Here is a 25,616-nt window from a genome sequence, read left to right on the forward strand (position 1 = left end):
TAACCAGCAGCTGCGACTTGATTGATTGTTTAGGATGGACCATACATACACAGAATTTCGGCTTACATCTGAGGCCCTCCTCAAAGTCTTTACATTATTATTATTATTGTTATTATTGTAATTATATTTATTACCAATATTGTTATTATTTTTACTATTATCAACATTATCATTCATGGGGAATCTACTAGAGTTTGTAGCACATTAATCAGTGCGATTTTGCACTTTGTTCTCAATATATAAAATATTAGTATCGTCTTATGCTACAACTTCGTCAAATGTGATAGCCTAAGTTGTCTGCCGGGCCACAAGCTTGATTTTCCTTCACTTCTTAAAAATTTTTAAATTCCCAAAAGTTTTTAATAATCTTGGAACTCAAGATGAATAAAAAAAGCCACTACACAGAAGAAAAAAAAAAAGGCTTTCAATTACACCGAATGCAAATTCGGCTCCAATTATCAAGCTCGGAGATTATTCGAGGGAATATAACAAGGGTTGTCAAGAAGTGGAAGGCAGTGAGTGTGTGGATTCACAACTCACACACAGACGTATGATGGGAAAATTTATACGTACGTCCTGGACAATTATTAAGCCACGGTTGGTGACTTGGTGAAGGACGGACCATTTCCAAAGAGTGTGGGTTTTTGTGGTTTGTTCCAGCCACAGTATTCTGTCTTCCTCTGGGAGAAGTTATAGGCAAGCACTATCAGAGACCTTTACTTCCAAACACTCTTATGCTTAATGCAGAAAAGTTCCACTTCTAGTGTTCTATTTCCCAAACGTTGTAATTTGCTACGTTTCATCCCCGCTCTCCGTTCTTAATGTTCAAAATTCCAACGTGCTTATTCCCGAACGCTTTCTTACTGACCCTTTATTCTACAATATCACAAACTTATACAAATTTACATACACACCAGTATGAGTAAATATATGTACGTTAATGTAAACACACGCAATCTATATAAATTATATACAGTCATAAATGATCATCATACATACACATACATGTCAATCATGCAAGCTTGAATACTATGGCTGGCACGGGGAATCCAAAACAAGGAAGAAGGGTTGCTCAAACTCCTTGGAACCGGAGCCCTTCATCTTCATCATAGCATCAACTGAAGGTCCTATTGGAGGCTGAGTGCTTAAGTGAGTGTTTGCCGAGGTCCAACTCTGAATCCTGGTGAACGTGAGGCACTGTAGGAAGATGGCGAACGCTGAACGGAAGAGGTATGCCAAGAATGTAGAGGTATTCCAAGAAGGTAGAGGTATTCCAAGAAGGCAGAGGCATGCCAAGAAGAATGAGACAATACAAGAAGAACAACACAATCCAGGAAGAACAAGACAATCCAAGAAGAACAAGACAATCTAAGAAGAACGAGACAATCCAAGAAGAACGAGACAGCCCAAAAATAACAAGACAATCCAAGAAGAATAACACAATCCAAGAAGAACAAGACAATCTAAGAAGAACGAGACAATCCAAGAAGAACGAGACAGCCCAAGAAGAACGAGACAATCCAAGAAGAACAAGACAATCCAAAAAGAACAAGACAATCCAAGAACAAGACAAACCATGAAGAACAAGACAATCCAAGAAGAACAAGACAATACAAGAAGAACAAGACAATCTAAGAAAAACGAGACAATCCAAGAAGAACGAAACAGCCCAAGAAGAACAAGACAATCCAAGAAGAACAACATAATCCAGGAAGAACAACACAATCCAAGAAGAACAAGACAATCCAAAAAGAACAAGACAATCCAAGAACAAGACAATCCAAAAAAAACAAGACAATCCAAGAAGAACAAGACAATCAAAGAAGAACAAGACAATTCAAGAAGAACGAGACAGCCCAAGAAGAACAAGACAATCCAAGAAGAACAAGACAATCTAAGAAGAGCGAGACAATCCAAGAAGAACGAGACAACCCAAGAAGAACAAGACAATCCAAGAAGAACAACACAATCCAGGAAGAACAACACAATCCAGGAAGAACAAGACAATCCAAAAAGAACAAGACAATCCAAGAACAAGACAATCAAAAAAAAACAAGACAATCCAAGAAGAACAGGACAATCAAAGAAGAACAAGACAATTCAAGAAGAACGAGACAGCCCAAGAAGAACAAGACAATCCAAGAAGAACAAGACAATCCATAAAGAACGAGACAATCCATGAAGAACAAGACAATCCATCAAGAACAAGACAATCCAAGAAGAACAAGACAATCCAAGAAGAACGAGACAGCCCAAGAAGAACAAGACAATCCAAGAAGAACAAGGCAATCCAAGAAGAACAAGACAATCCAAGAAGAACAAGACAATCCAAGAAGAACGAGACAATCCAAGAAGAACGAGACAATCCATAAAGAACAAGACAATCCATGAAGAACAAGAAAATCCAAGAAGAAAAAGACAATCCAAGAAGAACGAGACAATCCATGAACAAGACAATCCATGAAGACCAAGACAATCCAAGAAGAACAAGACAATCCAAGAAGAACAAGACAATCCAAGAAGAACAAGACAATCCAAGAAGAACAAGAGAAACCATGAAGAACAAGACAATCCACGAAGAACAAGACAATCCAAGAAGAACAAGACAACCCAAGAAGAACAAGACAATCTAAGAAGAACGAGACAATCCAAGAAGAACGAGACCGCCCAAGAAGAACAACACAATTCAGGAAGAACAACACAATCCAAGAAGAACAAGACAATCCAAAAAGAACAAGACAATCCAAGAACAAGACAATCCAAAAAGAACAAGACAATCCAAGAAGAACAAGACAATCAAAGAAGAACAAGACAATCCAAGAAGAACGAGACAGCCCTAGAAGAACAAGACAATCCAAGAAGAACAAGACAATCCAAGAAGAACAAGACAATCCAAGAAGAACAAGACAATCCAAGAAGAACGAGACAATCCATGAAGAACGAGACAATCCATGAAGAACAAGACAATCCATCAAGAACAAGACAATCCATGAAGAACAAGACAATCCAAGAAGAACAAGACAATCCAAGAAGAACAAGACAATCCAAGAAGAACGAGACAATCCATGAAGAACAAGACAATCCAAGAAGAACGAGACAATCCATGAAGAACGAGACAATCCATGAAGAACAAGACAATCCATCAAGAACAAGACAATCCAAGAAGAACAAGACAATCCAAGAAGAACGAGACAACCCAAGAAGAACAAGACAATCCAAGAAGAACAAGACAATTCAAGAAGAACAAGACAATCCAAGAAGAACAAGACAATCCAAGAAGAACAAGACAATCCAAGAAGAACGAGACAATCCGAGAAGAACGAGACAATCCAAGAAGAACGAGACAATCCAGGAACAAGACAATCCATGAAGACCAAGACAATCCAAGAAGAACAAGACAATCCATGAAGAACAAGACAATCCAAGAAGAACAAGACAATCCATGAAGAACAAGACAATCCAAGAAGAACAAGACAATCCACTTAAAACAAGACAATCCACTTAAAACAAGACAATCCAAGAAGAAAAAGACAATCCAAGAAGAACAAGACAATCCAAGAAGAGCAAAACAATCCAAGAAGAACGAGACAATCCATGAAGAACGAGACAATCCATGAAGAACAAAACAATCCATGAAGAACAAGACAATCCAAGAAGAACAAGACAATCCAAGAAGAACAAGACAATCCAAGAAGAACAAGACAATCCAAGAAGAACTAGACAATCCATGAAGAACGAGACAATCCATGAAGAACAAGACAATCCATGAAGAACAAGACAATCCATGAAGAACAAGACAATCCATGAAGAACGAGACAATCCATGAAGAACAAGACAATCCATGAAGAACAAGACAATCCATGAAGAACAAGACAATCCAAGAAGAACAAGACAATCCAAGAAGAACTAGACAATCCAAGAAGAACAAGACAATCCAAGAAGAACAAGACAATCCAAGAAGAACGAGACAATCCATGAAGAACGAGACAATCCATGAAGAACAAGACAATCCATGAAGAACAAGACAATCCAAGAAGAACAAGACAATCCAAGAAGAACAAGACAATCCAAGAAGAACAAGACAATCCAAGAAGAACGAGACAATCCATGAAGAACAAGACAATCCACTTAGAACAAGACAATCCACTTAGAACAAGACAATCCACGAAGAACAAGACAATCCAAGAAGAACGAGACAATCCAAGAAGAACGAGACAATCCAAGAAGAACAAGACAATCCAAGAACAACGAGACAATCCAAGAAGGACAAGACAATCCAGGAAGGACGAGACATTCCAGGAAGGACGAGACATTCCAGGAAGGAGAAACGGACAACCTTCAAAAAACACAAGTATTCCAAAGAGCCACACCGGGTAGACGGTGAACGCTGAACGTAAGGAAATGGGGGGAAGGATGCATGGAAAAAGGAGGGAAGGCTTGGCTCACTGACAGGCACGAAATTTAAGTTCAAATTTGGTGAAGGGGAGCCGGAGGAGATTGGAAAGCGTCTCGCAGAATGTGATGGCAACGCAATTTTCCGTCTGGATGCCCCTAAGGCTATTTTAGGGAGAATGGAAAGCCAAAACGAATGCTAAAAACAAGAGAAACTCGGAAAAAAAGTTCATTAAAGCCTAGTTTATGGTTCAGCTCAGCGAAAGACGAAAATCCAAAAACACACACAAAAAAAAAAAGAATTAAGAATGAGGAGAAATAAGATGAGAATATACCGGATAGAGAGAGAGAGAGAGAGAGAGAGAGAGAGAGAGAGAGAGAGAGAGAGAGAGAGAGAGAGAGAGAGAGAGAGAGAGAGAGAGAGAGAGAGAGAGAGAGTAATATTACACTGACCAGTGGATATTCTGACTACCCTATAACCTGATAAACGTCTTGTACAGATGACCTAAGATTTCAACCAGAATTATCCAGCAAAAATAAAAATTTCCTTAACCCTCCATTGTATAATATTTTCTTATATCAATATCATCTTGAAATTTCTGTTTACATAACAGAACAGAATACAGTAATTACTGTCCATTTTAACATCTATTTTGTGTTCATAAACAAGATTATTCAAATTTCTTCCTGTTTCTCCTATACGTATTTTAAAGCCAGGCATTTCCTGACATTCGTTAGAAAACAGGACAAGTGTTTCCTGACGTAGGTCTTCTGATGTCCCACTGGAGCTTCTGGTCATCTGGCCGAGGCCTTCCACTGGCTGACCCGTCCACCCCTTTAAAAATTAAAATTACATTTGCGAGAGAGGGAGAGAGAGACTACACAATTTATCAAATTTGCCATTGACTTTATTAATGGCGTTTTTGTATCTGTGTGTTATTTTAATGGACATTCTCTGGCACAACTCTTTTATTTCTTTTAGTTTTTTAATAATAAGATAGTACGAAACATTTACTAAAGTCGTCATGTATAACAAATTAAACTGGAACATTGGATTTACGGGGAGTAAAATAAGCTTGTGAAGTGAACCACTGCAAGCAATATAGATCCCTGAAAATATTGAATATTTTAGATATTTCCTCGTTATAAAAGTGGGATGACAAACGATAAGCTCTCAGAAACATCGACGATATTACAGACTTTTACACTAGTTGGTCGTGACATGAGAAATATTGTGTGTATGTTTGCAAGTGTGCGATATACCAGACCCAGACCTGACCACCTACACCACACCAGACCACCTACACTACACCAGACCACCTACACACCTGACCACGTACACCACACCAGACCACCTACACCACACCTGACCACCTACACCACACCAGACCACCTACACCACACCAGACCACCGACACAACACCTGACCACCTACACCACACCTGACCACCTACACCACACCAGACCACCTACACTACACCAGACCACCTACACACCTGACCACGTACACCACACCAGACCGCCTACACCACACCAGACCGCCTGAACCTCATCCACTACACCATAATGACCGCACCACACCACAACCCATCCACATCGAAACCCACCAAAAAACGCTAAACCAACCACACTACACCATTCCACCCACATTACACCCACAACAAAACGCTAAACCAACCACACTACACCATCACCCCACACCCACAACAAACACCACCTCACACCACACCAAATCCACAACACCAGACTCACTACCCAAAACTAAAAGCGCGCAGAAATCCCATTCTAAAAGGGGAGCAGAAAAAAAGGGAGTGAAAAATTGTGGATGGATGAATGCTGAGGAATATTAAAAGCAGACAACAGGCGTAAAAAAGGTACATTTATAGATATATGTATACAGAACGGCAGTATATTGCATAGCGAAAGAAGTGTTTTTATTGCCGGGAAATTGTGGAAACCTCTCTATTTCTTTTCTTCCACGCTTGGGAGAGAAGCGGAGAGGAATTATATATATATATATATATATATATATATATATATATATATATATATATATATATATATATATATATATATATATATATAATATATATATATATATATATATATACACATGTCGTGCCGAATATGTAAAACTGGTCAATTAGCAAGAACTCATTTAAAATTAAGTCCTTTCTAAAATTTTCTCTTATACGTTTAAAGATATATTTTTTCATTAATGTTAATGTAAAAATTTATAATTTTGCACCAAAAGGAACTTAGAAAACTTACCTAACCTTATTATAACAAACGCAATTTATTTTAGCCTAACCCAACTAAATATATTTTAGATTTGTTTACAATAATTTAATACTAAACAAACACAGTGAAATATATTTTTTTCGTTAGGTTCAGAATGATTTTGGCGAAATTATTACATACACAAATTTTCACTTGTCCTATATGGCAAAATGAGCGTTGCTATTTAAGCCAAGATCGCAAGTTCTGCCTATTCGGCACGACATATATATATATATATATACATATATACATATATATATAATACATATATATGTCATATATATGTCGTGCCGAATATGTAAAACTGGTCAATTAGCAAGAACTCGTTTAAAATTAAGTCCTTTCTAAAATTTTCTCTTATATGTTTAAAGATATATTTTTTTCATTAATGTTAATGTAAAAAAAATTAATTTTGCACCAAAAGAATCTTAGAAAACTTACCTAACCTTATTATAACAAGAAAATTTATTTTAGCCAAACCCAACTAAATATATTTTAGATTTGTTTACAATAATTTAATACTGAACAAACACAGTGAAATATATTTTTTTTCGTTAGGTTCAGAATGATTTTGGCGAAATTATTGCATACGCAAATTTTCGCTTGTCCTATATGGCAAGATGAGCGTTGCTATTTAAGCCAAGATCACAAGTTCTGCCTATTCGGCACGACACACACCCACACACACACACACACACACACACACACACAGATATATATATATATATATATATATATATATATATATATATATATATATATATTTATATATATATATATATATATATATATATATGCAAACAATCGCAAACACGCGATCTTAACTATGCATCCTCCGCCCGTGGCTTGTTTAGCATGTATAATATAGTATATGTGGAGGCAAAGAACTTTGTCCGTGGAAGCAAAGAGGGGAATGTATAAGATTATAGTTGTACCAACACTCCTGTATGGGTGATGAATGTTGCAACGAGGAGAAGGCTAGAGGCAGTGGAGATGTCGTGCCTGAGGGCAATGTGCGGTGTGAATACAATGCAGAGAATTCGTAGTTTGGAAATTAGGAGGTGTGGGATTACCAAAACTATTATCCAGAGGGCTGAAGAGGGGTTGTTGAGGTGGTTCGGACATCTAGAGAGAATGGAACAAAACAGAATGACTTCGAGTGTATAAATCTGTAGTGGAGGGAAGGCGGGGTCGGCCTAGGATGGGTTGGAGGGAGGGGGTAAAGGAGGTTTTGTGTGCGAGGGGACTTGACTTCCAGCAAGCGTGCATGAGCGTATTTGATAGGAGTGAATGGAGACAAATGGTTTTTAATACTTGACGTGCTGTTGGAGTGTGAGCAAAGTAACATTTATGAAGGGGTTCAGGGAAACCGGCAGGCCGGCCTTGAGTCCTGGAGATGGGAAGTACAGTGTCTGCACTCTGAAGGAGGAGTGTTAATGTTGCAGTTTTATAACTCTAGTGTAAAGCATCCACCCCTCTGGCACGACACTGATGGAGTGAATGATGAAAGTTTTTCTTTTTCGGGACACCCTGCCTTGGTGGGAAATCCCCGATGTCTTAAATAAAAATAATAATAATAATAAATAAATAAATATATATATATATATATATATATATATATATATATATATATATATATATATATATATATATATATATGTATATATATATATATGATGAAACAGAAAATGGAATATATGCAAAGTTCCATGACACTAGCTTTACTTAATTCGTTGTTTCAGTAATTGTGTATTATTTCTGTGAGTGCTGCATTTTAAGAATGTTAAAAATTCGCAGCATTTTTATTTTCAACATTTTATACATAACATTGATTTAAGTCACCAAAGTTTGATTTGGGTCTGTTTTAATTTTTGATTCATCAGAAGGAGAGCAATAATGACAGAGAAGAGACAAGAATTGTAAATAGCATTTCTCTAAACGTATATGATTATTAAATTACAGCTTGTGTTTCTAGTTTTTATTAATACTGGTTCAGGTTACATTCCTCTTACTTTCTTATTCTGAAAATCAGTTGGTAGAGTCTTGTGACATTGCTTTATATACCAGATCTCCTATATATCTTTCTTTACTTTTTCAAAATACAAAAATAAGGAGAAATTTGTAATACTGCAAAAGAAATTAAATAAAATTGTGATATAAATAAATATATAATATTAATAAAAATCCTAGGTAGTAGGATGGTAGACAACAACCGCCCAGGGAGGTACTATCGTCCTGCCAAGTGAGTTAAAAACTAAAGCCTGTAATTGTTTTACACGATGGTAGGATTACTGGTGTCTTTTTTCAGTTTCATACACATGCAATATTTCAGGTACATCTTGCTACTTCTACTTACACTTAGGCCACACTACACATGCATGTGTAAGCGTATATACACACACACCCCTCTGGGTTTTCTTTTATTTTCTTGTTCTTGTTTATTTCGTCTTATCTCCGTGGGAAAGTGGAAATAGAATTCTTCCTCCGTAAGTCATGCGTGTCGTAAGTGGCGACTAAAATGCCTGGAGCAAGGGGCTAGTAACACCTTCTTCTGTATACATTACTAAAGTTGAAAAGAGAAATTTTTATTTTTCTATCTGGGCCACCCTGCTTCGGTGGGATACGGCCGGTTTCTTGAAAGAATAATATATATATATATATATATATATATATATATATATATATATATATATATATATATATATATATATATATATATATAGGGAGGTACCACCTCTATAGCTGGACTGGGGACCCTCATCCTTAGAGAAGACAAACGTACCTCAGGGAAAACTCAAGATTCTCCCCAGAGCTGTTTGAATATTTCCTCCTACCACCACCTCTATTTTATATTCTATGGGAACACTTATTAATAGACAGAATACATTTACAGAAAACACAAACATGAATACAATGGTACAATGTATTAAAGATTATGAATTTCCTCCAGCTCCTCCGAAGCCGGACGCGAGCCCAGCATACAGGAAGCATTTCCCCTCTGGATGGCCACGCTGAGGCGCTGGAACGTGTGGCATTTTTCCCCATGATCCCAAGGTCTCTGATCCCACTGGGACAAATTGATACTGTTGGCTTATGTCCCTGTACTTGCTGATCTTGTACTCCTCCCTGTAGTCAGCAGCTCCTCCCTGTCGCCCGACACTGTGATGGATATAGGTGTAAGCCAGTGTGGACACACAGGTATAGTCCCATGCTAAGAGCTTGCCATTCTTCCAAGGATAGATGGTGATCCCGTTGGGGCGGTTTGCTGGGTTGTGGGTATTGTTGGCTGCTAGTGATCGGGGCTCCCTCTCGGCTGGGCATCCATCTGTAGTTGTCGTTGACCTCATTGTGTCTTGCATGCCAGCCCTTGGTTTTAGAACAGTTCAGACCATGTAGAACATGTTGGTCGGCTGCGCTTTACCGCAAATACACGTATATTCCGTGTGAATTGGGGCAGCAAGGCGCAGAGCCATTGCAATACGGAGGGTCTTGGGGTCGAGGCGCATCCCCATTGCCGATATGGGAATTGTCTGGAGGAAGTCCCCGGAGTGAGGTGCGCTCACAGCCTGGAGATGGGCAGTTTTTCTATGTGATGTTGCAGCCCTGAGCATGTTGGCATGCACCTTTTCAGCGATCGGGCCATCCCAGCTTGACTGAGCCAGTGCTGCACTAGGGTTTGGTGCTGGAGCAGCAAGAGTCTTCCATTCAGCGATGGCACTGGCATAGTTAGGGTCCTGTATTCCTGCTGAGTCACTGAGGTTATCAGGAAGATTTAGTCTTATTAATTCGTTTGATGCTATGGAAGAGGATAGAAAAGCTGGTAGAGCAATCTGGGAGGATCTGCGTACTCCCAGCCCCCCAAGCCTGACCGTAAGTGAGGCTTGCAACCAGTGTCCATCTTCAAGGGAAAGATTCAATACACTCTCTAGCATGGTCTTAAGGAGAGAGTCATATTCCTTGAGTTTTGGACTGATGAAGGCTGGGGAGCATCTCAGAAAGTAGGCACGTTTTGAGATTGACAGGCACCTGGTGAATAGGTAGAAAGCATCATGTGTATCAATGTCTTTAATCCTACTTTCGATCGTCCGGAGGTCTGAGACACTTTTTTTCTAGGATCAGATCGATGGCATTGGACCCAAGAGAAGCACCAAGGAGAGTGCTATTGGCTGGATCAATGGCTCGTGCTCCTGGTAAAACAGCTCTAATATTCTGGATCATCTGTTGATTGGTAAAAACTATTTCACATTTGGTGGGGTTTAAAAATAGTCCCAGGCTTTCTCCCATGTCTTTAATTTTACTGATGTCCTCTAGGAGAGATTCTGTTGTGTCAGCTAGGGTACCATCACCCAAGAACCAGATATTGAGCTCACTGGAGAGTGGTTCTGTGAGTTCCTTGATGACCAAACAGAATAGAAAGGGGGCGAGAGGGTCCCCCTGTCGCACGCCCTCACATGAGTCAATTTCATGGTCCCCAAACAATAGTTTGGAAATCACACCATAACACGATTCTATGAAGAGATAGAGGCAAGGGAAGTTTCTATAAACTGCTTGGAGAGCAGCATCCCTTCTGAATGATATATATATATATATATATATATATATATATATATATAGATATATATATATATATATATATGTCGTGCTGAATAGGTAAAACTTGCTATTGAGACTTAAATAGCAAAGCTCTTCTTGTATGTAAAGTAAAAAGACACAATTGCAACTAATGTGACATTTATTGTGGCAACGTTTCGTCTCCAGGAGCTCCTGGAGAGCGAAACGTTGCCACAATAAATGTCACATTAGTTGCACTTGTGTCCTTTTACTTTACATATTGTCGGTAATTCTACCAACTTTATTACAACGCTCTTCTTGCCGAATATGGCATGCGAAAATTTGTGCATGCAATAATTTCGCAAAAATCATTCTGAACCTAACGAAAAAAATATATTTCACTGTGTTTGTTTATTATTAAATTATTGTAAAATTATCGAAAATATATTTAGTCGGATTAGGCTAAATTAAATTGCGCTTGTTATAATAAGGATAGGCAAGTTTTCTAAAGTTCTTTTGGTACAAAATTATAAATATTTATATTAACACAAATGAAAAACAAATCTTTAAACATGTAAGAGAAAATTTTAGAAAGAACTTAATTTTATATGCGTTCTTGCTAATTGACCAGTTTTACATATTCGGCACGACATATATATATATATATATATATATATATATATATATATATATATATATATATATATATATATATATATATATATATATATATATATATATATATATTCAATTTCCTTATTTTTTCAAATGTAAGCATGAAACCAAAACAAAGCAAACACCCGAACAAAAAGACTAGCACAAAAAGGCACACACATCAACACACACGTCCGTGACGTCAACACGAAGCCTATAACAACCCTGCAGCAACGGGATTGAACTCTCCATTAAATTCTCATTACAGACGCAATGTAATTCCCTGCCTCGCCAGCGTCTAATTCCTGGAGACTCGACGGAATTAATTTAGCTGCAGTATTTTAGAAAGCTTTCAATATTCATGAATGAGGTCTTCGTATGCGTGGCGGGATTAGTGCTCCATGTGGCCAGCAGATGGCACTGGTGGAGGATGATACATACAACGCTGCTATACGTGGGAATGCCATACCTACGCTCTAATATGAATTTAAAAGAGTAAATCTATTGATTTTAGGAAATATGGTGATTTTAAGTAAGTAATTTATATACATATGGTGGAGGCGGGTGATGGGGATAGGATACGATAGGAGAGAGAGAGAGAGAGAGAGAGAGAGAGAGAGAGAGAGAGAGAGAGAGAGAGAGAGAGAGAGAGAGAGAGAGAGAGAGAGAGAGAGAGAGAGAGAGAGAGAGAGACAGACAGACAGACAGACAGACAGAGACAGAGGGAGACAGAGGGAGACAGAGAGAGACAGAGACAGAGGGAGAGACAGAGAGAGAGACAAAGAGAGAGACAGAGAGACAGACAGAGACACACAGAGAGAGAGAGAGAGAGAGAGAGAGAGAGAGAGAGAGAGAGAGAGAGAGAGTACAATAACGTAATACTAAGAGACATTAGGTGAGAAAAATCTTTTACAATTGTCACCGCAGCATTGACAATAAAAGAACATAAATACAAGGACACACATTGTCGATAAAAGAACAAAGAAACAAAGACACAAATTGACAATAAAAGAACATAGAAACAAAGAAACGCACACAACAAATACCTATCAACACAAATTGGAGATCATTGTATTGTATGACACAGCAAGAACTAATCAGCACATAAACACACACACATAAATAAGTTAATGAGGAGAATTCAATCGGAGGATGACCAGGTAGGACAACAAAGGGAACTGGACAGGTTACAGGCCTGGTCTGCAAATGGCTCCTGGAATTTAACCCCGCTAAGTGCAAAGTCATGAAGATCGGGAAAGGGCAAAAAAAAAAAAAAAAAAAAAAAAAAAGATCGCAGACAAAATACAGTCTAGGGCGCCAAAGACTACAAACCTCACTCAATTAAAAGGATCTTGGGGTGAACATAACACCGAACACATCTGAGGCGCACATCAACCAAATAACTGCTGCGGCATACGGGCAACTAGCAAACCTAAAAATAGCATTCCGACATCTCAGTAAGGAGTCGTTCAGGACTATGTACTAGAGATATATCGGATATGAAAATTTAGATATCCGCAGATGTAGATGTGTATGAGGGTGTCTTTACTTATTTTGCGGATGCGGATGCGGATGCACATGCGGATATCTGTTTACAGTAAAATGTGGATGCAGATGTAAGAAACTGTGCGGATGTTCAGCGGATGCGGATATCCGATACATCTCTGCAACGTACACCGTGTATATTAGGCCCATACTGGAATATGCAGCACTAGTTTGGAACCCACACCTGGCCAAGCACGTCAGGAAATTAGAGAAAGTGCAAAGGTTTGCAACGAGACTAGTCCCAGAGGTAAGAGGTATGTCCTACGAGGAGAGGTTAAGGAAAATCGACCTGACGACACTGGAGGACAGAAAGGACAGGGGGGACATAACACGTAAAATACTGAGATGAATCGACAAGGTGGACATTGACAGGAGGTTTCAGAGATGGGACTCACCAACAAGGGGTCAAAATTGGAAGTTGAAGACTCAGAGGTGTCACAAGGATGTCAGGAAGTATTTCTTCAGTCACGGAGTTGTCAGGACGTGGAATAGTCTGGAAAGGGAGGTGGTGGAGGCAGGATACATACACAGCTTTAAGAACAGGTATCATACATATCACGGAGCAGGGAATGACCTAGTAGCGACCAGTAAAGAGGCGGGGCCAGGAGCTATGATTCGATCCCTGCAACTGCAATTGAGTGTACACACATACATACACACAGACACATATATATATATATATATATATATATATATATATATATATATATATATATATATATATATATATACATAATTTTTAATGAAACAAAAACACAGGAAACCTGTAGAAAATACAATAGGACAAAAAACAAGCAAATGAATTATGAAAAAAGATTAAATTAATGTAAATAGATGATAAGAAATAGGTTAATCAGTTAATGAGATGACAGGAAACAAGTGGTCTCTTAATAACTAATTTAACCATTATGATTAAAAATAGAACTCCAAAGACTATCGTCATCTCTGAATCACATTCATAAACAGCCGTCAGAGTTCCTTGAGAATGTCTGAGAGATCAAGAAAGCTGTTGGAAAATTACCTGTTCATGCTACTGAAAAAGTACATGAAAAATTTAATATCGCGTGGAAAGATCTTCAAAGCGAGCGTTATTCAACTTTGAGTGAACCACATTTAAAAAAAAATATACAGGAGCTTCCTAAGAGAGTTGACTAGTCATCTTGTAGATTAACATCCATTTCTCTCTCTCTCTTTTTCCTCCTTGAGGCATTTATAGCAATGCGAGAAACGTAGAAGCTTAGAAGAAGTCTACAAGGAAGTTTAAATGCACTTTCATAAACTCCTGTGAGATAGCAGATTAATATTCAAACTGTGCTGACTAAATCACTGGTGGGTCTCCCTGGGACGCTGATACGCACAGCTACGTTAAGACACATATAAAGCTTGCCCAGATCTTCCGATAAATTGCATTAATCGACCCAGCACGCTAGCAATGTGAGCAGGCAAGAATATTCACAGTTCTGGTTACGCTTGAACTGAGCAGAGGCAAGAATATTCGCAGTTCTGGCAACATTGGTGCTGTACAGAAGCAGAGGTCATTCATGGTGCTTATAACATTGCCTCTGTACATAGTCTAGAATATTCGCAAGTTTGGTAGTACTGGCACTTTGCAAAGACCAGAATATTCGCATGTCTGGTAAGACCTGTACTGCACAGGAGCAAGAATGTTCGCAGTTCTGGTAACAGGCAGGAGCTAATATTTCTTCTTCTTTCAGCTTAAAACATAATTAGTTCTGTAATACTGAGCTTAATAGTGCGTCTGTTTTTGCACGTTGTACTTTGATTAAATTCTCACCCAGTGAGGAGAAAAATGTTTATACAGTTTTATATGCATTCTCTAATCATGTGTGTGTGTGTGTGTGTACTCACCTAGTTTTACTCATCTAGTTGTGGTTGCAGGGGTCCAGTCATATTTCCTGACCCCGCCTCTTCACTGGTCTATACTAGATCACTCTTCCTGCTCCATGAGCTTATCATACCTCTTCTTAAAGCTATGTATGGATCCTGCCTCCACTACATCACTTCCCAGACTATTCCACTTCCTGACAACTCTGTGACTGAAGAAATACTTCCTAACATCCCTGTGATTTATCTGAGTCTTAACTTCTAACTGTGTCCCCTTGTTGTTGTGTCCCATCTCTGGAGCATTCTGTCTGTCCACCTAATCAATTCCTCTCAGTATTTTATATGTCCTTATCATATTTCCCTTCTCTCTCCTGTCCTCCAGTGTCGTTAGGTCGATTTCCCTTAACCTCTCCTCGTTGGACATGCCCTTTACTTCCGGGACTAGTCTTGTTGCAAACTTTTGCACTTTCTCTAATTTCTTTATATGCTTGGCTAGGTGCTGCATACTCTAATATAGGCCTGACATACATGGTGTACAACGTCCTGAACGATTCCTTATTGAGATGTCGGAATGCTATTCTTAGGTTTGCTAGGCGCCCATATTCTGCAGCAGTTATTTGGTTGATGTGCGCCTCAGGAGATGTGCCCGGTGTTATACTCACCCCAAGATCATTTTCCTTGAGTGAGGTTTGTAGTCTCTGGCCCCCTAGACTGTACTCCGTCTGCGGTGTTCTGTGCCCTTCCCCAATCTTCATGACCTTGCACTTGGTGGGGTTGAACTCCAGGAGGCAGTTTCCGGACCAGGTCTGTAGCCTTCCAGATCCCTTTGTAATTCCGCCTGGCCCTCGTGTGTGTGTGTGTGTGTGTGTGTGTGTGTGTGTGTGTGTGTGTGTGTGTGTGTGTGTGTGTGTGTGTGTGTGTGTGTGTTACCCTTCAGTAGATATAGTAGCAGCAGATATATGCTTATCGTGTCCCGATTTTGAGTGCGCCTGAATTCAGAAAATATTATTTGAAATTTTAAGAACCGTTGTGTAATTTTCAATACATAACAACAAACACATGTACGAGGAGAATAAGAGCACCATCATCAATACATCCTACCCTACAGTGCCAACACAATACCAACACTGCCAAGTACCATAGTGACTACCTCTCTGTGTACAGCGAGAGGCTGCCAATTTTGTTCGGTGTCAGTGCCTTCAACGAGGCCACTAATTTGCCATCGGCACTATTCCAACAGCAGCCAATGGGAGATTGCCATTGGTGCGTGTAGCAGAAAGCACTCCCAATGATCCGTAGCACTGCGTTAGTAGTGTGAGAGGGGGGTAGGTTGACCAGTGGTAGTGTGTCAGTCGAGGTACATACGTGGCTATGCCCTTGCGGGTGGGGATTACGTAGCTATGCGTTAGTGTGGGGTAACTGCGTAGTTATCCGTTAGTAGCTGTAGATAGGTGGCTGTGTTAGTAGGAGTAAATAAGTAATGTGTTAGTAGGGATATATGCATGGCTATGTGTTAGAGGAGTTATACCTGGAGATACCTGGAGAGGTTTCGGGGGTCAACGCCCCTGCGGCCCGGTCTGAGACCAGGCCAGGGTTGATACGTGGCAATGCATTTGTGGGGTTAGATAACTGGTAATATGTTAGTGAAGTAGATACGTTGCTAGGCGCTAGTGGTAAATGCGTAGCTATGCGTTACTGGGGCGGGGAGGAAGGGGTAGGTCAGTGGTGCTGCATTAGGTAAGTGGTTATACGGAAAAACAAAAGAGGCCATAGTCTAGCGAACAGGAGGCTAACCAGGTTAGATCTAAAGAAAAGGTAGCTCTACTTCCTCGGAAGAAGAGCAACCACCGTCCTTGCTCTACTATTTCCATCTTTCCTACCGTAAACAAATGATTCACCTTATAAACGTTGGTGATAATGGATAAGTAAAGCGTAATGAACTCTTGTCAGTACTCAATAATAACTCACATGGAGACAGAAACTCGAAAGATTAATTCGTCTGTATATTTCAATCTCCTTCAGGGGTAGAAATGTAAACACTCAAACAGTATAATGTGATCCTTTCGCCCACGCAGTGGGCTTTATCAAGTCACAAACAGATCTACCTGGGTGAAAGATACGTGAGTATTTATAGGATGGCGTCAGGTGGAGAATCCTGGGTCAGGTGGAGAATGCTGCGTGTGACAGTCTTCCAAGAAGGGTGATAGAGTTTAGAAACTTGGGTAGCTTTAAAAAGAGATTAGATAAGTATATGAGTAGACCTTCTGCAGTGTTCCTCCATTCTTATATTCTTATGTGGGATACCGATGAAGAAGTTTCTTGGCAAGGGGTTCAGCTATGTTAAGAAAGCCGTTGTTCTGGTTGAAGTTGTTGGATGTACAGATATCTGGCGATAAGTCTTGCGTTTCTGTAGTTGATTAAACGGTTGTGTGAATTTCGGTGTTGAACACAGGCATTCCTTGGATCGTCAGACCTGCCTGCGTACTGGTGTTCTGAAATACGTGTTTGGAGGTCTCTGGATGTTTTGCCGACGTATAATTTGCTGCCGTCATTGCAAGGGATTGTGTATACCCCTGCAGAAGATTGAAGCTTGTTCTGTCTATTACTGGTAATGTCCTTGATTGTGGTGGATGTGGAGGTAGATACTTGGAATGAGGTATTGGAAAAGATGTTGGAAACATGTTTGGCAATGGAGCTGGTGGGGAGGATTATGTACCTCTTCTCGGCAGTGTCTTCTGTGGGTGTGTTAATGATGTTTAATGCCCGTTGTCTGCAGTCTCTAATGAAGTGACGAGGATAGTGAAGTTTAGAGCATTCTTCCTCAAGGAATTCACTGCTGCAGATTCTGAGTGCGCAGTGAGTTCCTTGAGGAAGAATGCTCTCTTATTGAACAAGCATTTTCTAAACTTCACCCCGCCACTGCACCTCACGGGGTGAGGTGCAACCTTCCTTGTATATTCTTCTCATTTCACTAATGAATCAACTGAAGAGAACCCCAGAAGGGGGTCGAAATATACAGAACAGTTAATCTTCTGAGTTTCCGTCTCATGAGGGTTATTAAAGCATCTTTGGTAATGCTGTACAGATTCACAATTTCCTAGCCTAACAAGGACTTGTTCATATTCTGACATGGGTATCCATGAGTAAGGTTGGCACCATTGGAAATTGCCATAGTGTAACCGATTTTTGCCCTGAAGACACCCCGGGCCTTGTGCGACAGATATGATATATGGCAATGCACTTCTCTCACTGAACCCATCCTGTATATTCTTAATTTGAACGTTCCTTATACGTTGCTACAAAGCTTCTCCAAATCTGTAGTCTATATTTTCTTGTTGGGCACCTATTTCTGCCAGTTCAACAGCTCTCTCATTCCCTGTGATGTTAACACGAGACTGGTAATAATAATTTATTATTTCTACAAGTACATGTACAACGTATACAGGCCTAGTTGGCATCAATGACTTAATACTGTATAGAAAGCCCTTTGTTATGAAGAGCATTTCGGGCAAATTAGGTCAATTTTGTCCTCAAGATAAGACCCACACCAGTCGGCTAACATCCAGTACCTTTCTAGTAGTAGGTGAACAGGGACAGTATGTGTTTTAAGGAAACACGTCCGAATGTCTCCACCCAGAGGATCGAACCACGAACCTCAAAATGTGAGCAGTGTGTGCCAGCAATCGAGAAACGGGAAGCCTCACACACTATTGCTATTTTATCATTTCCTAATAAAAAACATTTGTTATTATTTTCTCCACAATACTGTTGGTGGTATTTCTGGCGTTGAAACTGAAGAAGGTTGACACTGAATCCGAAAATATCACCGAGTTGATAAATATACAAAGCAATATCACTAGATGAAGACTTCTCGTATTGTTTCTAATTTTTTGCATTGAACAGCCCAAACGGGTTAAATATTTTACGTTAATAACACCAGTACCATAATAATAATAATAATAATAATAATAATAATAATAATAATAATAATAATAATAATAATAATAACAAAATTATAATAAAAATTTATAGCTCTACCGAGGTTCTTTCAGAAAGGGGCTAACAACCAGGATGTCATTATCTTCCCGCGGATGTACCTCTTAATTCTTTAAAGAGTCTAGGTAAAACGTCGATATAAACGTTTACCTGACCGAGGGAACTATCTTTCCAAGCAATCAGTAATGACACAATATTCTGCCGAATTTTGTTATTTTCATGCGTTTCAAAAGACAACATAATCTATACAAGTGTATTTCTCAGTGTATATACATTGAATAGTGTTTGAGTTACTGTATATGGAAGAGATGCGAATTTTTTATTGTTTGTCGAGATCTATATATATATATATATATATATATATATATATATATATATATATATATATATATGCAATAAGATCAGTAAACTGGTGATATCAGAAGATGAAAAACCACTGGGTCAAGACTACACCTCACCATCACATCCCACAACAAAGAAACACCTGATGCGTGACGACACCCGACTCATAAGGAGGAACACTGCAGCAGGTCTGTTGTGTTCCTCCTATCTTATGAGTCGGGTGTAGTCACGCGTCAGGTGTTGCTTTGTTGTGGGATGTGATGGTGAGGTGTAGTCTTTACCCTTTATATGCCTTCCTTTGATGTACTGTTTTCGTAGTTCCTTGATAATGTGAAAAGTCATGAAAGCTATTCGAATTTCAGAATTCTTTCAAAGTGGTTGTTTTACATATACATACATTATATATATATTATATATATATATATATATATATATATATATATATATATATATATATATATATATATAGGTAAAATGCACATTTTGTGTATGTACATCGAGCGTTATGTATCTCTGTTGTGCACACCAAAAGAAATGTATCTCGAAATGTATATACGCCTTGGAGGTGTGTATTTTCTAGTATATATGCACCCAAAGGTCTGCATCTTTCGGTGTATATGTAACGGGAGTTGTGTGTCTCGGTGTTTATACAGCAAAATGTATTGTTGTTTACAGAGGCGCACTGCAGATAGTTAATATAATGAAGACAAGTGTAGAGAAATCGTTTATTGTGACATAAAACTTACTAAGTACCTGTCTTCTCTCCATGTGTATTACTCTTAGTGTGTACATACATAGTTTACTTTTATATCTCTATTTTAAGGATTATAGTATTCTTGGTGTACAGGTGCACTGCAACCTTAATTACCCACATGCAGCGTAACTGACATTAACGGTAACAAAGTAACTCTATAACCTCTGCATTTAGAAAAATTATATTTTCCCCGACAGCTGTAACCTCGAATTTCACTTGTTTTAAGAATCCGAGATTCTGCAAGATGAAACCAAAATGCGTTCTACTCGAAGCACAGGGTTTTAAAAGGGGCCACATTGTTGACACTTGCTCGGAGGAGCACGGCTCGCTTATTACACATTTGTAGCAGACGCTGGAAGCCTGCAGCACCCGGAGGCTTCTTGTTATTCCAGCTTCCTCCTCCCTTCAACCACTCTAGCCGCCCTAACTACTAATTCCATGCATATTGCTCAAACTTTCATGAACCATAATCCCGGGGCAAAGCTTTTTCCTCTCTCAAAAAAACTAAAATAATTAGAGATAATGATTTCAAGTACTCACGTATTACCCCCCCCCCCATCCACAAGGTATCTTCAGCAGTTTGGTTAGTTCTGGTAAACAAACTTACTAACTTAAGTCTTCTAGGATTGAAAGAAAATGATACATATGGGAAGTAAATATTCGATTTCCAAATTAATGCAATTACTAGAAATAAACAAAATTAGAATTATCTTTTAAACAATTAACAAATAGATGAAAAGATACTCATTCAGATCAAGGAAAAATTAGATCACATATATTAAATCTACAAAAAAATTGTAAAGCCACTCCATAATAGACACTGCAGAGAAGTGGAGAGACGTAAAGTTATGTCATATGCAGCAGAGACAGGTCAGCGGAAAGTCAGGTCACAAGTGGCATCGTGCGTGCGTGTGTGTGTGTGTGTGTGTGTGTGTGTGTGTGTGTGTGTGTGTACTCACCTGTTTGTACTCACTTATTTGTGATTGCAGGGGTCGAGTCATAGCTCCTGACCCCGCCTCTTCACTGATTGCTACTAGGTCCTCTCTCTCCCTGCTCCATGAGCTTCGTCTTACTTTATCTTAAAACTATGTATGGTTCCCGCCTCCACTACGTCACTTTCTAGGGTATTCCACTGCCAGACAACTCTATGACTGAAGAAATACTTCCTAACATCCCTTTGATTCATCTGAGTCTTCAACTTCCAATTGTGACCTCTTGTTTCTGTGTCCCATCTCTGCAACATCCTGTCTTTGTCCACCTTGTCTATTCCGCGCAGTATTTTATATGTCGTTATCATGTCTCCCCTGACCCTCCTGTCCTCCAGTGTCGTCAGGCCGATTTCCCTTAACCTTTCTTCGTAGGACAATCCCCTTAGCTCTAGGACTAGTCTTGTTGCAAACCTTTGCACTTTCTCTAATTTCTTGACGTGCTTGACCAGATGTGGATTCCAAACTGGTGCTGCATACTCCAGTATGGGCCTGACGTAAATGGTGTACAGAGTCTTGAACGATTCCTTACTGAGGTTTGCCAGACGCCCGTACGCTGCAGCAGTTATCTGATTGATGTGCGCCTCAGATGTGCTCGGTTTTATACTCACCCAAAGATCTTTTTCCTTGAGTGAGGTTTGCAGTCTTTGGCTACCTAGACTATACTGTGTCTGCGGTCTTTGTGCGTGTGTGTGTGTACGTGTGTACGTGTGTACGTGTGCGTGTGTGTGTGTGTGTGTGTGTGTGTGTGTGTGTGTGTGTGTGTGTGTGTGTGTGTGTGTGTGTGTGTGTGTGTGTGTGTGTCCTTGTGTAGGAAGATTACTTAGCAGTAGATGTGAAAGATTCTTCTAGGCTAAAAGAACTTTGATTCTGCTCACTGGTGTTTGCCTTGATGATGGCCTCTTTCGGGCACTTATTTTTAACCCTATCGTCCTCTGTTATGATAAGTTTAGCCTTGTTCCACTTCATAAGGTGTGAAAGTCTTCTGTGCATATGATGCATAAATTGTTTGTTATGGATTATGCATGTGTACTTGTGTTCCTGAAGTCTGACGAAATCCATACACTCAAAATTCGTGCCAATTGAAAGATCAGGATCTCCATGAACACCAACATAGACAAAATTGATGGACCCCAACGATAACAAATCCAATGGAATTATTAGTTCCTGTGACAAAGAAATAAAAATGCCTCTCCAACTCCTGTATGATTCTGGAGATGCCACAAGGAACAAGTCTCTGGTGCGTCGTTCCCATCAACCCTAAACTAGCCAATATGTAGGGCTTACCCAAAACCCACAAAGCCAATGCTCCCATGAGGCTTACTACTTATTGAATTTACGGTGCCCCGAAGGAGCCCTCTCTAAAAACCTGTCTAAGCTGCTAGACAAAATTGGTGATTCACACATCTGACACTGAAAACCTCATCCACCAATTAAGAAACCTCCATATCAGAAACAAGAAATTGGACAGTCTTAACATCTTTTTGTGTGTCTCCACAGATCAGGCTATTACTCTGCTACAATGGATCATCACTCATGAAATGGACTTACTTTTACCCTTAAAAGATAGTATCTTCTTTCAATAACTCTTTCTACAGATAAAAATTTGGTATGACTCTGAGTGACCCCTTGAGTATGGTGATGAACTTTGACATCACCATACAAGGAGCACCTGGAAATGGAATGCTTTATTGACAGGATCCCTACATGTCCTCTGACTGTTTAACATCAATCACCTACTTATCTCTTCAAGGTAATTTACCCTTGAAGAGTCCCAGCAAACTCAACATGGCAGATTAGTCCATCTAGTTTACTTTCAGAGGAGAAGTCAAATCCCTTCCCCTTCCTTGATTTCTGTCACCTAAAAGACGATCATCATCACAAGTTTAGAGTATGCTAAAATCCCACCAACAAAGACCTCATACACATCTATTTTTATCATGATGCCAAACAACTCGCACAATTCTGACCTAAATTAATTTTAACAGAAGCTGGGAGGAATAGGAAGAAGTGTTTGAAGCAAATGTCAAGGTGCTCAACACCGCTGAGCAAAATGAAGATTCTTTCAGCTTAGCAAAGCCTCTTACACACCTGCTAGATAACTTTCCCAAACAAGGCCCTACACTCACAATGCCACCTGTGATCTGAACTTCTACTGCTTTCATGTATATTTGATAAGGTCCACTCCTCAACTTTATCAAGGCTTGTTCTGCATTGCGTGTCCCTACATTCTCTTGTCAGCTTGTTCCAGTCACCATCATTTATGAATCTCTCAAAGTGCCTGGGATCATTGTTCTCAAGGTCCAGCCATAAACCATAACTTCTAAACTTAAAGTAAATAATAGGACTAAAACTATAAAAACACAGGCCAAATTAAAGACAAGTTTGCAACGAATGTAGGCAGAAATTTACAAGATTTAAATGACATCTTACGTGTTAACGAGACAAATCATGCCAGAGTGCAAAATGTTGCTGTCTACCCACTGTTATTTGTTGTTGTCTACCCACTGTTATTTGTTGTTGTCTATCGCTTGTTATTTGTTGCTGTCTACATTCGTTATTCAGTAACAACAGTGGATAAAATAGTCCCAGGGCAAGTCTCTCATCTTTGCTGAGTTAATGTGACCAAGCATAATTTGGTTACAATTTTCGTGTAGGTCTATTCAGCACTTGGGTCATTAAGTTCGCAAATTTACATTCACACTAACAAATATAATCCCTATATAAGAGAGAAGACAGCACTCTGCGTGTCTATATTCTCAGAAGATTCTGAGTTAAGGGGCATAAAATGCTGACAGAGAAACAAACACATAAAAGCAGTTTTCAAACTTTAAATAGAAAACGTTTTGCTTGGAGACCAGACTTGGTCTCCAAACGTTGTGTAAATATAGCGTTCAAACTGCTTTTCTGTCGGATTATACGACGATTATTTTGCCAACTAAAGTTTAAAATCATTGTTATAATAACTTCTCGAAAACTAGTCCGAACATCACGAAAGTAATATTTTTAGCTGATGTTAAATAATATTAACTGAAGTTACGCTAACCTAACACAGGTTGTAGATTGAGTTGAATTATGTCACGTTGTATTCATTCCAACATTGTAGCCATTGGTAGTCACTGAAAACTCAGTACAGGTCTGTTTAACGGTCGTCGAAGAACCACCTCAGTAGCGACATCTGTCGACCCTGTCTGGCCACGTTGGCCACCCAAACTGTGCCTGGTTCTCACTTAGCTGACTACTAGCAGCACCAGTTCTCACTCAGCTGACCACTAGCAGCAGCAGCAGCACCAGTTCTCACTCAGCTGACCACTAGCAGCAGCAGCACAAGTTCTCACTCAGCTGACCACTAGCAGCAGCAGCAGCACCAGTTCTCACTCAGCTGACCACTAGCAGCAGCAGCACAAGTTCTCACTCAGCTGACCCCTAGCAGCAGCAGCACAAGTTCTCACTCAGCTGACCAGCAGCAGCTGGACCTTTACACTGCCCTGGTCTTCCTGGATCTTGACAAGTTTCTTCATGTCAGCGTAAGTGTTTATGAATCGAGACACTTCCAAGACTTTCACATCTACGCTATCTCACTGGAAGCGCTAAATCCATAAAGGTGATACAGTGCCTGAAGAATGGGAAGTAATCTGGTTCTATCCGAGGAAGGGAAGTGTAGCTTCAATTCCTTGAATCAACCGCCCATCGCTATCATCAAGGCATCCTTCTCCTTGGAGGAACTCTTGCTATAAGCCTCCTGGCTGATGGCCTGATCAGGTTGTTGGTGCTAGCAGAATGCAGTCGAGAGTAGGAACCAAGCCCCGGCTGATCAGAAACTGACTTGAGGAACTTCTCTAGTTCCCTCCTGAACATTATGATGTTGGTAAGTCCCCCTTATGTATGAATGGACACTGCTAAAGTGTCTTGGGCCATTTACACTTACTATCTCCTAATTTACCCATTGCATGCCTGGTTTTCGCAGGCAGGTGCTAAACCCTTAAAGACTAAATTGAAAAATTTGTTGTAAGTCTACAGGAAGCGCTCAGAGTTAGGCGAGTTATTTAACACTTGAAAAGTACATATATCTAAAACATTTTTATAAAACTAATGAAAAAGTTAGTTACAACAACTGTACAATGTTAATGTAGATAATTACACAATTCATTAGTGTATAATCCCTCTTGACATTGTAATGGATTTATTGGTAATTATTACCGTCGCAAAAAATGTCTATTGCAGGTTGATGAAAAAGAATTCATGATGTGTGTAATTTGATTGTTTACTAA

This window comes from Cherax quadricarinatus, chromosome 5, assembly GCF_038502225.1.
Source record: "Cherax quadricarinatus isolate ZL_2023a chromosome 5, ASM3850222v1, whole genome shotgun sequence".
In the NCBI taxonomy this organism is placed as follows: domain Eukaryota; kingdom Metazoa; phylum Arthropoda; class Malacostraca; order Decapoda; family Parastacidae; genus Cherax; species Cherax quadricarinatus.